The sequence below is a fragment of the Protopterus annectens genome, chromosome 3.part1 (assembly GCF_019279795.1).
Source record: "Protopterus annectens isolate FY-2018-M chromosome 3.part1, PAN1.0, whole genome shotgun sequence".
NCBI classification, from domain to species: domain Eukaryota; kingdom Metazoa; phylum Chordata; order Ceratodontiformes; family Protopteridae; genus Protopterus; species Protopterus annectens.
In genome coordinates, this window is record NC_056732.1 from 1,733,386,136 (window position 1) to 1,733,400,963 (window position 14,828).

A 14,828-nucleotide genomic window follows, 5' to 3' on the forward strand; every position below is an offset into this window, starting at 1 on the left:
CCTTCTGACATCTGGGGCAAGAAAAGACTGAGGATATGACGTCGGTCATGCGCTTTTGTACCCTGACGTCCTGATGTCAGTTTTAAGCGCCTTGACCGACGTCAGCCTAATACTTTGGTATTCGGGCCGACCGAGGACAGCGGACTACCCATATGTAAGGACTGCAGCAATGTGGATCTTCGAACATCTACATTTATGGTAGGTACAAAACTGTACTTTTCCGTGCTTGTGTGACATTCTTGGTATATTTGTGCTTTGTATTATGTCATTCTGGATGTTATCCACTCCTAAAAAAGATGAGTTTATATAAAGCCTTCATTGAAAATGAAGCAAATAAAATTTATTAATTCTCTCAAATTAGCAACTAATGGTCCTTTTACAGTTTTGAATATAGTTGCATTTGTTTTGAAACATTTTAAACTCTCTTCTACGTACAGTCAAATGCAGAACAAGTAAATATTTTCCACTTTCAGGTTCCCAAAGCTTTGAAGATGTTGCTATTGAGTTTTCAGGAGAGGAGTGGAAGATGTTAAGTAAACAGCAGAAAGAGCTACATAGGAATGTGATGGTACAGAACTACGAAAACATGATTTCTGTAGGTAAGGGATCTCAGACACACCATCTGTATTTGTTGGGTATACTTATCTGTATGAATAGTGCTGTTAATGTGAAGAAAAAATTTGTTTGTAGAATTTGTTTTTGTTTTTTCATTCTGGAAATTAAAATGATATGTTACATTTATGAAATCTAGTTTATTTATTGTTTAAATATGTTTTTTCATTATATTTTATTTTTTCTAACTGCACAGAAAACAGGGTTGACAAACCTAGCCATTAACTAAGGCCAATATTCACAAACAAGTAGCACAATGCATTAGATGAAAATGCAGTGTGAGTAGTGACATGCAGGGTTGGAAAAATTCAAAGACACAGTTAGCACCATCATAACAATCAGGTAAAATTGTGTGACCATCATTTTATGTAAATGACTATAGAATGATGTAGAAATGGACAATATGATGGTGATGAACCCAAACTGTGTATGCAAATGAGAGTAAAAAACATGGCAGAGTGATTCAGAAATACATTAAAGTTGTGTGATGACCCATGGCTGCCAGTGAGTTTGTACACCATAATTTCTTTGTGAACAGAGGCAGAGACTGGGCTAAAGTAGTAACTTCTGTGTTAGCCAATCAGTATAAGCTAAGGGTGGTTTTCACAGCAGATGTCCACAGTGGAGCCATAGCACTGCTATTATTGTTACATGAACTTTCCAGCAGCTATCAGGGACACCATGGGCATATCACAGGCATCCACATCATAAATACTGCACCAGTTCCTTGGTGTTATGCTGCAACATGTGGTAAAGCATATGTGATACCTACTAATGTCAGAGGAGACAAACAGCACTTTATGGCTGTTGTACAGAACAATTTCCCTAAGATATTAGAGGCCATTGATTGCACCCACATTCCCATCAAGGTCCTGCCTTGTCCACATGGTCACTGGTATATCAACCTGAAGGGTTTCTACTCTGTCACTGCCAGGTGGTGTGCAACAGTCAGGGTATTAGAAACAGTATGTCTGTTTATTGTGTAGGCATTTGCCATGATTCCCACTTCAGTTAAATGTCACTTGTATCATTGATTTGTGCAGGGTGACTTCCCACAGGGCCATCTTCTGGCTCTGCTGAACTTGCCCTGGAGCCACTGCTCTGTCACTGATATGGAACCCACAGAGCATGACTGAGATGCAGTACGGTCTTGCACTGTTGCTGACATAGAATAATTCTTCAGCATTTATTTGGTTTATTGAAATCCCACTTCAACTGTTTAGATTCCTCTGAGGTACACTGCAGTATGCTCTGGAGATGTGCAGCAGGATATTTACTCTCAGTGAAATTCTGCACAACATGGTAGTATACAAACAGCTAGAGCAGGATCCTGCCAGTGGAGGACTAGACTGGTGTCAGTGGCAGAGGAGGGGCATTTTGTGGAGCTGCTGGTGGAGCCATCTGTTGGGGAAGGCCATGAGAGCAGATGTAAAGGCAGATGCCATATGCTGGGGCACTAGCAAAAACAAACAGAAAAAAACAGCATGTGGTTGAAAATTGTGGACAAGACTAGACGCAACAAATATAGTAGTATATTCACACTGTGCTGTAGTTTGCATTAATTGGACATGCTGTGCATCAGGTATAACCTACCCATGTAACATAGCAGTGAGGACAGAGCATAGTATAATGTAGTAACATCACACACAGCATATTAACTGGCCATGATGTGCGTCAGACCTTACCTACCCATGTAACACAGCAGTGAGGGCAGTGCTTAGTGTAGTATTATAACATCTCACACAGCACATTAACTTGCTTTGCCATGCATTAGATATAATCTTCCCATGTAACCCAGCAGTGAAGACATTGCATAGTATAGTATAGTAACATCACACACAGCACATTAACAGGCCATGCTGTGTGTCAGACCATAACTACCCATTTAACACAACAGTGAGGACAGAGCGTAGTATAGTCACAGAGTGCAATAACAGTTACTGCGATGCAAAGAACATCCAGCACTCAGATAGGAACTGAATAAACAAATGCTTTATTAATTGTTAAGCACTTTTGTTCCCTCCAATGGAATTATATCAGAACAATAAAAAAATTCATTTCATTTAAAAACTCTTGTACTTCAAATCATATGGTAAATAATGATGAAACATAAGTAACAATCAATAAAATAATACAACACTCACTTCCTTTTTATTGTATTGATAAGACCAGAAAAAATTGAGAGATTAACTTAGTTTGGATTGTAACCCAATGTTGGATATTTATATTAATATTGAGTTCTTGTTAATGAAAATACAGAATTAATAAAGACATTGGGGGAAAGAACTTGTTGCATAATTATTTGGAAAAAGGGAATTCCCTTTTTCCAAAAAATGCAAGGGACCAACAAGGAATTGGGATATTTAAATGTGGCCATTGTCACCAGTGTCCCTACATTTTGAAAACCAGTAGTTTTATTGTTAAGGGGAAAACTATTTATTCTAAAGGTCATTTTTCATGTGATTCAAACAATATGGTTCATTTGTCTCAGTCTAAATCATGCCCAGCATTTTATGTTGGAAAAACTAGTAGAAAATTGAGGGAACGTATTTATGAACATAATTATGATATTAGGAAAAAGAAAAATAACAATGCATTATTCAAGCATATTGAGGTATATGAGAGGCATGACTTTGCATTTTTTGTATTGGAACAGGTAAGTGTGGACTCCTGGGGTGGATTTATTGAAGAATTTATTATACAGAGCTGTGAGCTTTAATGGCAGTTGCTACTTAATGTTACAAATTTTCAAGGGCCAAATGAAACTTTTTAAATTAAGGCACTATGAGGTTTGAACATAAATATGTGTAGTTATTTCAGTATTTAATATTTTTATTTTAAATGTTAAATGAACAAGGAAGTGAGTGTTTATTATGTTATTGTTACTTATGATTGATCATTATTCATCATGTGATTTGAGGTACAAGGGTTTTTAAATGAAATTAATGATTTTTTATTGTTCTGATGAAGCTCAGTTGGGAAGAATGAAAGCACTTAACAATGAGTAAAATGTTTATTTAGCTCCTATCCAGATGTTGACGTCCTTTACATTGCAGCAAGTGTTTTTGTACTTTGAGTTTGAGTCCTTTGTACTGTTTTTTGTTTAGTTATATTAGCATCACATCCAGGTTATGCTGTATAGTGCAGCGAGTGGCCATGTTGTGTATCCAACATTACCCACCAATGTAACACAGTATGGAAGAAAAACAGAAAAAACATGGTAGCTGTTATGTGCAGAGGCATGGAGGGGGACAGTAGCAGGGACTGGTAATGTGCAGAATGGTGGAAGGGGCTAAGGAAGTGGAAGTGAGTGAGGTTCATTGCTGGGTAACTGTTGTTATTAAGTATAGAGCGCAGGAAGGAGGTGGTGCTTCCTGGGGGCATTAGTGGTGGAAAGTGCAGTGGTGCAGAGATTGTGCTGTCACCTCACAGTAAGACATTCTCCAGTTCGATTCTCAGCTGGAGTGCCTTCTGTGTGGAGTCTGCATGTCCTCCTTGCGTCTGTGTGGGTTTCCTCCAGTTGCTCCAATGTTACGAAGACATGCATCTGGAGCATTTCTCTCCAGGCCTCTGCTGAAAATAAATTGGCTTTGTTCCAAGTCTGATTTTCCCAGTAAACACATGTTAAATAAATAAATAGTGTCCAGTTGTAGTGGGTACTTGCTCAGTATGCGTTACAGAAGACATAGTTCCTGCATTAGTGATTATATTATGTGTTTGTGGCTTTGACTGGTGTTGTGGGATCTCAGGTGGGAATAATGCAGAATGTGCACATCCTGTCCATAAGTACAAACTCATAGGAATGGCAAGGGTACCAACACCCACAGGCAAGGATGAAGGTGAACTGTGAGACAACACCCAGTACCATGTGCTTGAATGCCACACAAACTAAATCTTGGCCACACTGTGCCACACTAGTTTCACCACCAGTAGGTGGCTTGAGGAAGGAGGTAACAGTATATGACATAAGCCTGCCTGTTCTGTGGGGTGCACCCTCAGTGGAAGCAGATGAGTGGCAGAAATGGGAATAGCACTGGCCTTGGTGGATAGAGGCAAACTTCTCCAGGGAGGCACCTACTTGGACCAAGTCCTTACATGTGTTTTAATATAGGCAACACTGCACACATATCTCTGTCATGGTGATGGTGTTTGTACATGCGTGGATGACTGACCTGCACATAGATTGTGTGATGCCCACTGTGATACTCAGTTTGATATGTGAGAGGGATCCCTGGCATTGACAGCCATCAGCCTGCTGATCTTGACCTTTGTTCCCATAATCTATGGAGGAGCCACTCCCCAGAGCTCCTGCATTGTCTTGGGATAATGGTGTTTCCTTGTATTGATGCTAGTCAGGACCTTTCCTTCCACAGGCTGTGGAGAGGTGGGAGCAACTTGCACAAGCAACAGAGTATGTGCCACTATGTGGGAGTAATACTTTGCCTTCCACGGTTACTGTTGCTGACAGTGTCACTATGCTTTCAGACTGTGCTATAGCTGGGCTGCCATTATTTTTGGTGTCTGATGCACCAGTCATGCGTTATTACTTACAGGAGAACCCTATGACTATAAAACCTTTGAAAGCAGACAGTTGTGAGAGACTTGTGATAGACCTACTTCTCAGTGGTCAATGACAGTACAGTTAATTATGTATAAAATGCACACAAATGTAATTTGTGTGCTATGCCTTCTTGCCTGCATCTATATGTGCCAGTAGAGAAGATACCGGGGTGTTGACCATCCCTAAGCTCATGGCATTGGCATGTCAAAAATTCTACTACTAACATAAGGAAATACCATCCTGGTACATCTGCAAGAGAGATGTGGGATGCTGCATCAAGTTCATCTCCCACATCCAGGCCTCTATCAGTTTACAGGGTTCTTTTACACTTCCTAGACTGAGACACCAGGAACTCCTTCATGGCACTGAGTGTGATCTGTGGAGACAGACACTCATCCATGGTCATCTCTCCAGTGCAATGATGTGCTCCTTTGTGCTGGTGTATACGTTAACCTACAACAGACCTGTTGAGCAGATTTGTTGTAGCAACTGACTGCATTAACGTCCACAGCCAGATCACACCATGCACACATTCCCACCCATTCCCAGAAGGTTGTGGGAATCCACCACCCTTGCTCACGGAAACCCTGCAGTACCTCATTGGTCTTTCCTGGGAAATCTTCCCAAGGTGTATCCAATCTTCTGTCACCATGTATGTTTCTGTAAATGTGGGTACACCCACCCCTGTGGTCAATAAGCAGACAAAAACTAGTGCAGCACCACTTGTCCCAGTCATGCAATGATATGGCAGCAGTAGCTGCATAAGATGCCATGCCTATCATACCCCAATATTACAGGCCACTTCCCCACGGTGGTCCTGTAGGCAGCCTGGGGATGGACTGTGTTGTGACATTCTCCTTGTCATCTGCTTATATTGACCTGTGCCCAACAACACGCAGCAAATATGTGCCCCATATACTAACTCATACCCTGGATCTGATATTCATGCTTTTCTGCACCACTTCATACAGTGTATGCCATACCTGAGCTAAGGATACAGAGGTTATGTTTTGCAACATATCCAACTCTGCCTGTGTCAGTCACCAGGGATCACACTACACTTCACCCAGCCCCTCAGTCATACATATGATGGGTTATTGCTACTTGGGCCTGTGTCTGTCTTCTCTTATTCATTCAACCCTCCCTATGCTTCTCATCCTTCCTGTCAGCAAGTTGCTGTGGAGAAACTCCAGCAACAAAGTCATACACTTATCTAGTCACCTTTCCAACTTGCCATTGACATGTGTACCCTTAGCATTGCAGATGTACAATACAACCATACTTTAGGCTAATATAATTACTTAATGCAGAGATCCATGACCAGCCTCACCTATGCTCTTCTTCCCCTTGTAAGCAGGTTACTGTTGGTCAACTATTAAAAAACCTGCCACCCTCTCCACATGACACTGGTGTTAAGATCCCAGATGTTCTTCACTGTATAGACCAATGTAATTATTTTATTCAGGATTCAGATGCTGTACAATTAGATTTGATAGCATGACAAGCACCACATTGGCAATTGTGTATATCAAGCTGTTTTGGGTCTTGTAGCATCACATTTATGTTAATGAAGCAATTTAGGGTAAATGTCTCTCAATTACACATTTAGGGCAATGAGTACCAGTCATAGACTTCCCACTAAGACTTGAACCTGCCTCTGCATGCATATTAGGCTGCAAAGTGGTCTGCACATGTGTAGGAAAGTCCATGACTTCCACAATACTGCAGGCTTGTTGACATCTGTCTAAAGACACATAGGTGTGCTCTGCCACCATCATGCCATGACTGGTGGTGTGGTGGTGAGCTACTGGATACCAGTGTGGTATGTACAAGCCTGACAACTTGTATGTTTGTTGTTGTAGAATGACATCAGGCTCTGTTGTGTTGCCATGCTCCCCATTAGTGTGCACCAAATGGTCCCTACAGTGTGCATCAGCATGAATCTGCTACCATGTTCCTCCTGATAGCAACCTGTGAAATGGCCATAGCTTCTGAAGGGGCTGTTTTGAAGGGTGGTGCAGGAGAGAAATATGTCTCTACCTGCTGTATTGTTAACACCTTGAGCATCTGTGAGGGGACTACTGTAAGTGCCTCACATACAAAGGGATGCCTGCCATTGCCTTACCAAGGCAGTGAGTGATGCCATGGGCACTACCACCATCATTACAACAACCTAAAGTGATACCACCCTGACCTTCTCTTCCAGTGGGAAGAAGAGATTAAGGTGCCAGTGCCAGGGTTCTAGAGTAAGTGTGAGTTCCTGGTGATTTCTTATACTTGGGCAGGCATTCTTGTGTTTCTAATGCCATGATGGAAATGGATGTCATGCCTAAGTCAGGGTATAGTTAAAGTTTGTGAAATTATTATTGTTTCAATCTTTGATGTTAGCCAAAATGCTTTTTACGGCACCTGTAATGTGCCCAGTTATGAGGAGTTAATGGAGATTTTTTTCTGTAATGCTTATCAAGACTTGGTGAGGTTGAGAAAAATAGCCTGATATGCCAGAGGAAGCAAGCATGACTGTCCAGGCATCTGGGATTGTATGTGGAATTGAGTCACTGTTGCTGTCCTCTCTTGGTATATCCTGCCTGCTGGTGTGACTTCCAGTGCTTTTCCTTCCCCTAGGGGTTCAACTGGGACTGTACCCCAAGACCCGAGGATGTCAGTTATATATGAGTTTTTTTTCAGCCATTTCTTACATCAGACCTGTCTTGCCATGCAACTGCTGTCAGTCCATCAGATCAGTCTGCTTCCAGCTAATGTTCTGATTCATAAGGTTTTGTAAACATGACTAATGGTATTGTGTGCTCGTGTTTGCATGTGTGGGAAGTAGATTGCCTCCAAAGACTTCCATAGCTGCTACTTATTTTGCCTCCGTCCACAGCATACCATGAGTTCCTGTCTGTATTCTGCATCCAAAAAGGGGTATCAGTCTCTCCAGAGGTATGTAGAAACAGTCTGTTTGCTTGTAGGCATGTCATCAGCCAAGGCCTCCAAGAACCTACTTCCAAAAAAAGAAATACTCCAGTAAGCATCACAGAGAGAGGCATCAGGAGAGGGTCTATATTACATGATCGAAGTTTTAACACTTCGAATCTTATATGGTCGACACCATATAGTCAAAGTTTTCAAACATCGAAAATGTAATAAAACACAACAACCTACAAAAAACAATCATTTAAATGCTGTAAGCTGGGGGAAAAGCCCCCCCCTGCACCCCCCACACCCCTGCTACTTAAATATGCCAACTCCGAGATCGCACTACAGTGCAGAAAAGGGAACTCTTCCCTTTCAGCGCTGTACGGAGATCTCCATTAAAAGATTAGAAGTTTCAAGACTTTGATCATATGGTGGTGACCATATCAGATTCTAAGTTTTGAAACTTTGATCTTCTGATATTGACTCTCAGGAGATACCTAGGTCCTGTGACTCCTGGTACTTTTGCAGGCATGTACCTCAGAGATGGTCTGTACCAACCCTGTAGTATAACTGCTATACAAGGTATCACACCATTTGTATCTTGTATGTCTTAGCCAGCCAACATCTCTGCCATGCCTGTTTAGACTGAAGACCTTTTGGTTTCAGAGACCTGAATCCTCATTATTGAAGTGTAAGCTGTAATCACCAGGATTTTGGTTGGCAAGGAGGTCCCTAAAGTCCACGTTGAAGTCTCAGTTCTCCTCTTCATGACCCAAGACTTCTAAGCACCTGTACCTAAAACTATGAGGTACAAGACACCGAAGACCAAATTGATGCTTACCAGCTTGAGGTGACCTAAGCTATGCAGTGTCTTAGTCCCCTCCACTTCCCAGGTATCCACCGATTTGCAGTTTGAGCTAACTGAAGCTTTTTTATGTCCTTGTAAAATACAAAAAGGCCAAACTTAGTATCAAATATGTCTGTGGCTCCTAAGAAGGAAGTGGAGAAGTTCTGCCTGATGATTTTGACTCCCATGCCTCAGAGGCAGAAAAATTTTTTATGAGGGGCATATTCCTTATATTGAAGCTGACAATGAGACACTGAGGATAACCTTTCTTTCTCCACGAGAGGAGTTCTCCTTTGGAGATACCCATGAAGTTTTTCATTTGAAGATAAAGTAGTATTTTGAAGTCCAGCTTGGATACACAGCTTACATGTCCCCACCTGACCCTCAAGCACCATCTGTTACTTGATTGATAGATGTCCCAGAGAATGTTTTACAAATGCATCCATGGATCCAGACCCTTCCCCTTCCAGCTGCAAGACAACATCATTGCTTTTGTAGGTTCAAGGAGTCCCATGAATTTCTATATGAAAATTCTTTAGGTGATCCATCTGTGGTGTCCTTGGATTCTGGCAAGGCAGCAGCTTTAAATCCATCCAGGAACCCTATTTTCAGTGATGGTTACAGTAGAATACTTGAGAAACTTAGGGAGGAATGTGTATACTTCTGTTACCCTGTCATTCGCAGCCTTAACTGACCAATCCACATACGGCCTTGAACTGACCAATCCACATGCTTTTCTACCACAAGTTCCTGCTGAAGAAGATGAGAACCAAGGCAGAGGGATGTAGGATAAGAATCTGAAGCAGGCAATGGTTGAGCTTTGTGACCTCTCTTCTCTGGTTGTCTGTTACTCCCAGGAGTGTGGCTATGTTGCAGAGGATGCATCATGCACAAGTGCAGATACGGGTTCCTTCTATAAATGAAGGGTTGAGGACAATACTCCTTTCAAACATTGTAATCACTGAGCTCTTAAATGCATCTCTGCAAAAGGACCCTCTACTCAAGGAGTTTTCAAAATTCTGGATGAATAGGGAGAGATCTGCTCATTACAGCCTAGTGACGTCTCCAGGCGTTTCTGCAGTTACACCCTACTGCTCCTCTAGGCGTCAAATATTACCTGTTCATATTTGCATTAACAATTCGAAAACCATGTTACATACAAGGAACTGGAAAATTTTATCTTGAAGCATACATGATAGCAAACACAATTGTATTGATATATGACCTCTGTCAATGGGTATTTGTTAAAAATGTAAGGTGATAACTTCAATGTTTAAATGCTGAAGCCACGCCCACCAGGAGTTAAAGGTGCACACTCAAAAGAGCTCTACTGGAGGGAATGAGTAGCAACTTCTTCAGTTTCAAACTCCTATGTTCAGCAGGAATTACTCAGTGAAAACTTTATGCAGTATTTGTGTTATAGCTGCATATTTCTTAGTAACCTACTGTTAATTAGTTTCATCATTTTTTGACGATTTGCTTTGCGTTAAGCCATATCTTGTATGTAACTGCAAGTTGAGGTGTTCTTCTGTCCAGTAACATAGCAAGGGTGGGGAAAACATGGCAATTGCTCCAGGCATAAAGTGTTAGAGGGTGTGATTGAGAGTTCCTGAAGAAGACATTGCTTTTCTATGTACCAATATGCCAGTACAGAAAGGGAGATGTTCTTCATGTTTCTATGTTGCACTCATTGCCTGTGGGTTATTCCTGCTGTGGTAGCCCTCGGCCGGCCCAAATACCAGAGTCAATGTTTTTCTGCATTGGCTACTGTTACCTCGGTTCATAGGTTCATAGATTAGTACTAGGCTAACTGCCCTTGCGAGCCATTTTAAGCCTAACTAATTATCCCTTGTGAGACTCAAACCCTGCACCTTGTGTTTGTAAGGCAAACACCTTAACCATTAGGTCACCATCCCACCCTCCTGTAGTGTGATGTCAGGTCATCAGTGCTATAAAGCAAGGTAGCCAACACCATTACATCAGTCGTTCTTGCTGTGGAGCCCGTAGCAGAAGCAGTTTGCAGGTTTGCCGGTCGGTGGCTACTAGAGTTTGAATTACAGCTGAAAATATCTAAAGCGAAGTACACCATTGGAGATCCTTTTTTCTTGCACTAACCGATGGCCGAAAAAGTTAATTGTCTCACCTGTGGAAAGCAGATCCCACACCAAAACTTCCATTCATACTGCATCACTTGTTTAGGCCCAGACCATGATGTCCCCCGTTGCCGGTTCTGTGCCCTCTTTAACACGAGGACTATTCATCGTAGAGCTCTTTTTGTAGACAGATATTTTTGTCTTCCATCTTCGCATCCTGAAATGGCATCTGTCAGCCAACAATCTGTGGACATTCTGAAAAAAATGCAGAGATAAAGATAGAGAAAGACTACACAAGGCTAAGCCTTCCGATGACTCTACTGCTAAGTAGGTCTTCAGTTCTCCGGAATTCAGTGAGGCGCTTTCGCAGCCCTTGATACCCAGTTCGATATTTTCACAGGCCTCTACTGAAACCCTTTCAGACTCCAGTATGCCGCAGAAATCTTCTTTGTCTTCTGAGCTTTTGACTGTCTCTGCCTTGGTTGGGTCCGGAGCCGTGACACAGGCACTGGCTTCTGAGGAGGCCTCTCGCACTACCAAATCTAGACAAAAAATGATGTCTTCTCATCCAACTACCATTTCTCTCAGACCGATGGATACTCTTAAGCCAGGCCACTCCTAGAAAATCTGCCTCTACCCGCCGTCTTGCTCCTGCTCCACCACCCAAGCAAAAAATGCTTAAAATGGCAGAGAATCTCATCTCCCTTATCAGGGGTAGTCAGACCACAACTTCTAAAAGGAAAAGACACCCTTCTCCTGAAATTATGACAGAACAAGATTCTGTGGAATCTGATTATTCAGATTTTGAAGAGGAACAATGACCTCTTACTGCTTATGAGGATTCAGATGCAGAGGAATCCATTCTTTCTGCCTCCCCACCAGAAGACCTTTCCTTTGGGGAAACCCTTTGCACCCTCAGGGAACATTTCCAGTGGGAATCTCAGGATTCCCCCAGTCTAAGAAAAGACTAAGAGAGTTTCTGTATCTGCCCCAGCACAGAGCCCTGGCCATCCCCCCTATTTTAGAAGTGGTGGATGATGATTTCCATGAATCCAGCTTAACCACTGATGCCCTTCTACCTTCTCCCAGTAAACCTGACAGGTATTACAGAGTACTGGATTCTCACAAATAACCTGTACAGAAATCCTGCTGCAGTCCCAGAGGTCATTACACAGGGACCTAATGGAGCTAAAACTAGTTCTACCAAGAATCCTATTCCTTCTGACAAGGATTCCAGAGCCCTGGACAGATGGGGTAAAAAAGTATACACCTCTGCAACATTAGTTATCAGTGCACTTAACTGTCAGTTCCATATGTTAAAATATCAACAACAAACTTTGGAACTATTAAAGCAAAAGATTTCAACCTTTCCTGACTGTGCCAGTTCGAAAGGGTTAGCAGATTTACTGTACTCTACTTGTCAAGTGGCCAAACACTCATTACACTGTGGCTGTGATGCCCTAGAAGCCTCAAGCAGGGCAGCAGTGTCGGGATCTTTCATTAGGAGACAGGCATGGTTGAAGGAATAGCCTCTTCCTGATCATGTCAAGTCTAAATTAATTGATGCACCCCTGGGTAAGGACCCCTTGTTTGGAGTAAAAGCAGAAGAGGTGCTTAAAAAGATAGAAGACAAAGCAAAATCTATGCAAACAGTAAAGATTTCTTTCAGGTTCAACCTCCCAGGTTCAGCAGGAACTTTCCCTCTAAGCACTGGTCCTTCCCTGCACCTAGCAGACAGGGCCAAGGTAAGCAACGCAGAGACAGGCTACCCAGACCACTTTCCCAGGGGCAGCAGAGAACCAAACAGTTGACCACTTCTGCCCCAAAGGCAGGGTGTTCTAAGCTGTCTTTCTATGGCAAAAGCTCTCAATGACTCCTTCTCCCCGCTCTGTCCTCCTTTCACAAAGCAAAAGCTAGGAGGAAGGCTATCACTCTGCAAAAAAAAAAAAAAAAAAAATTGGCTTTCTGTAACAAAGGACCAATGGGTCTTAAAGATCATTTTTCTGGGATACAAATTCTCTTTCAAAGAACTCCCAATTTCAAGAGGGTATCTAGACTTACCTCCATGCTGCGGTGATACAGCGGTAGCATTGTTACCTCACAGCAAGAGGTTCTCCCTTTCGATTCTCGGCGTGGCTTGGGAGTGCCTTCTGTGTGGAGTCTGCATGTCCTCCCTGCGGTTGGGTAGAGTTCGAAAGACATGCATGCGTAAATGGGTGTGCCATCGTTGAAGGTTGGGCGTCGAGCTGGCACCTCGGCATTTTGTAAAAATCTACTGCCAATCAGTAGCGGACCGGAGTTCTGCTCTAGCGACCCCTTACTGGGAAAAAGCCAAAGGATTAACAATAACAACCCAGATTTGCCTCCAAATCAGTGGGAAGAAGCATTGAAACAGGTCCAAACTCTCACATCCCAGGGGGTGATAGAAGCTGTCCCCTCAGATCAAACAGGCAAGGGCTTTTATTCCAGACTATTCCTAGTTCCCAGAAAAGAGGGCACTTGGCACTCCATCCTGGATCTATCCATTCTGACACCTCCCTGGTGGTCCCCAAATTCAGAATGCTAACTTTGCAGCAGCTGATGCCTATGCTGATAAAAAATGCCTGGCTAGTAACCCTAGACCTAAAAGATGCTTACCTCCACATCTCCATAAGGGAATTCTGCAGGAAATTCCTGTGCTTCAGAGCAGGCTCACAAAACTTTCAGTTCTCTTTGGCTTATCTACTGCACTCATTACCCTTATCTGGACAACTGCCTCATTCAGGCTAGGGCTGCCACCTTTTCAAATGCCCAAAGTGGGACATTTTTGGTACAAACATCAGATTTTGCAGGCTGAAACATACCCACGGCCGGTACAAAGGACATAACTTCACTTTTTTGCCTAAATAAAAACTTATTCTTTTAGCATTTTGTTTTTTATAACATGTAGGTGCTTCAGATACAGAATAACTGTTTAATGTAACTATTACATATAATATAGGAAATAATTTAGCCCTAAAATCTCAGGACATTTGCGATTTTTACAGTTTTTTTTGCAGGACACAACTGCCCAAAGAGGGACTGTCCCTCGCAAAGTGGGACAGGTGTAATTCAGGCAGAGTGCAAAGAAAAGCTGTTCCAGGACCTTTTCTTTCTCAAAGCCCTCCTAATATCTCTAGGGTTCACCATCATCGAGAAGAAATCAAAGCAAACACCCTCCAGGAAGATCATTTTCTTGGGAGCTCTGCTGGACACAGCATCCCAAATGGCCTTTCTATCCACAGAAAAGCAGAGCTTCTTCCCCCTCTACTTTACCCAGCTGGCTTCCAGAAGAAACCTCACTGCGAGGAATTTCCTGCAAGCCTTGAGGTACACGGCATCTTGCATCCTTCTAATTCCACTGGCCAGTCTTCACATGAGGAAATATCAGTGGTATCTAAAGAACCTTTGGTGTCAGCACTGTCAGCCTCTGGAGACTTCTCTCCCTCTGATCCCCTGTATAAGGGTAGAGTTTTTCTGTGGGCAGGGGCCTGTGCCAAGAACAAGGGTCTTCCCTTCATCCACCACCCTACCAGACAGACCATAACCACAGACGCCTCAGATGTTGCTTGGGGCACTCACCTAGCAGGCAGGTGCACCCAAGGTCTTTCAGATGTACAGCACCTTACCTTACACATTAATCAGAAGGAAATGATGGCAGTACAAAAAGCTCTGACATCCCTCAAACCTCATCTCAGGCCAGGGGTACTCCTTATTAAAACAGACAGCACCAGAGTAATGTGGTATATCAGCAAAAAGGGAGGGACCCAATCTTACC

The 14,828-nt window shown here is 42.7% G+C and overlaps 1 protein-coding gene across 1 annotated transcript in view; it reads left to right on the forward strand.

Annotated features, from left to right (window-relative positions):
- The first annotated feature begins 483 nt into the window (after nucleotides 1-483).
- The window catches only part of LOC122798650 (zinc finger protein 260-like), a 115,293-nt gene continuing 100,948 nt past the window's right edge, over nucleotides 484-14,828 (forward strand). Inside the window, exon 1 of the mRNA XM_044067733.1 lies at nucleotides 484-599. The gene's annotated coding sequence lies outside the window, so the exon portion shown is untranslated. The remainder of the gene's footprint in view (nucleotides 600-14,828) is intronic.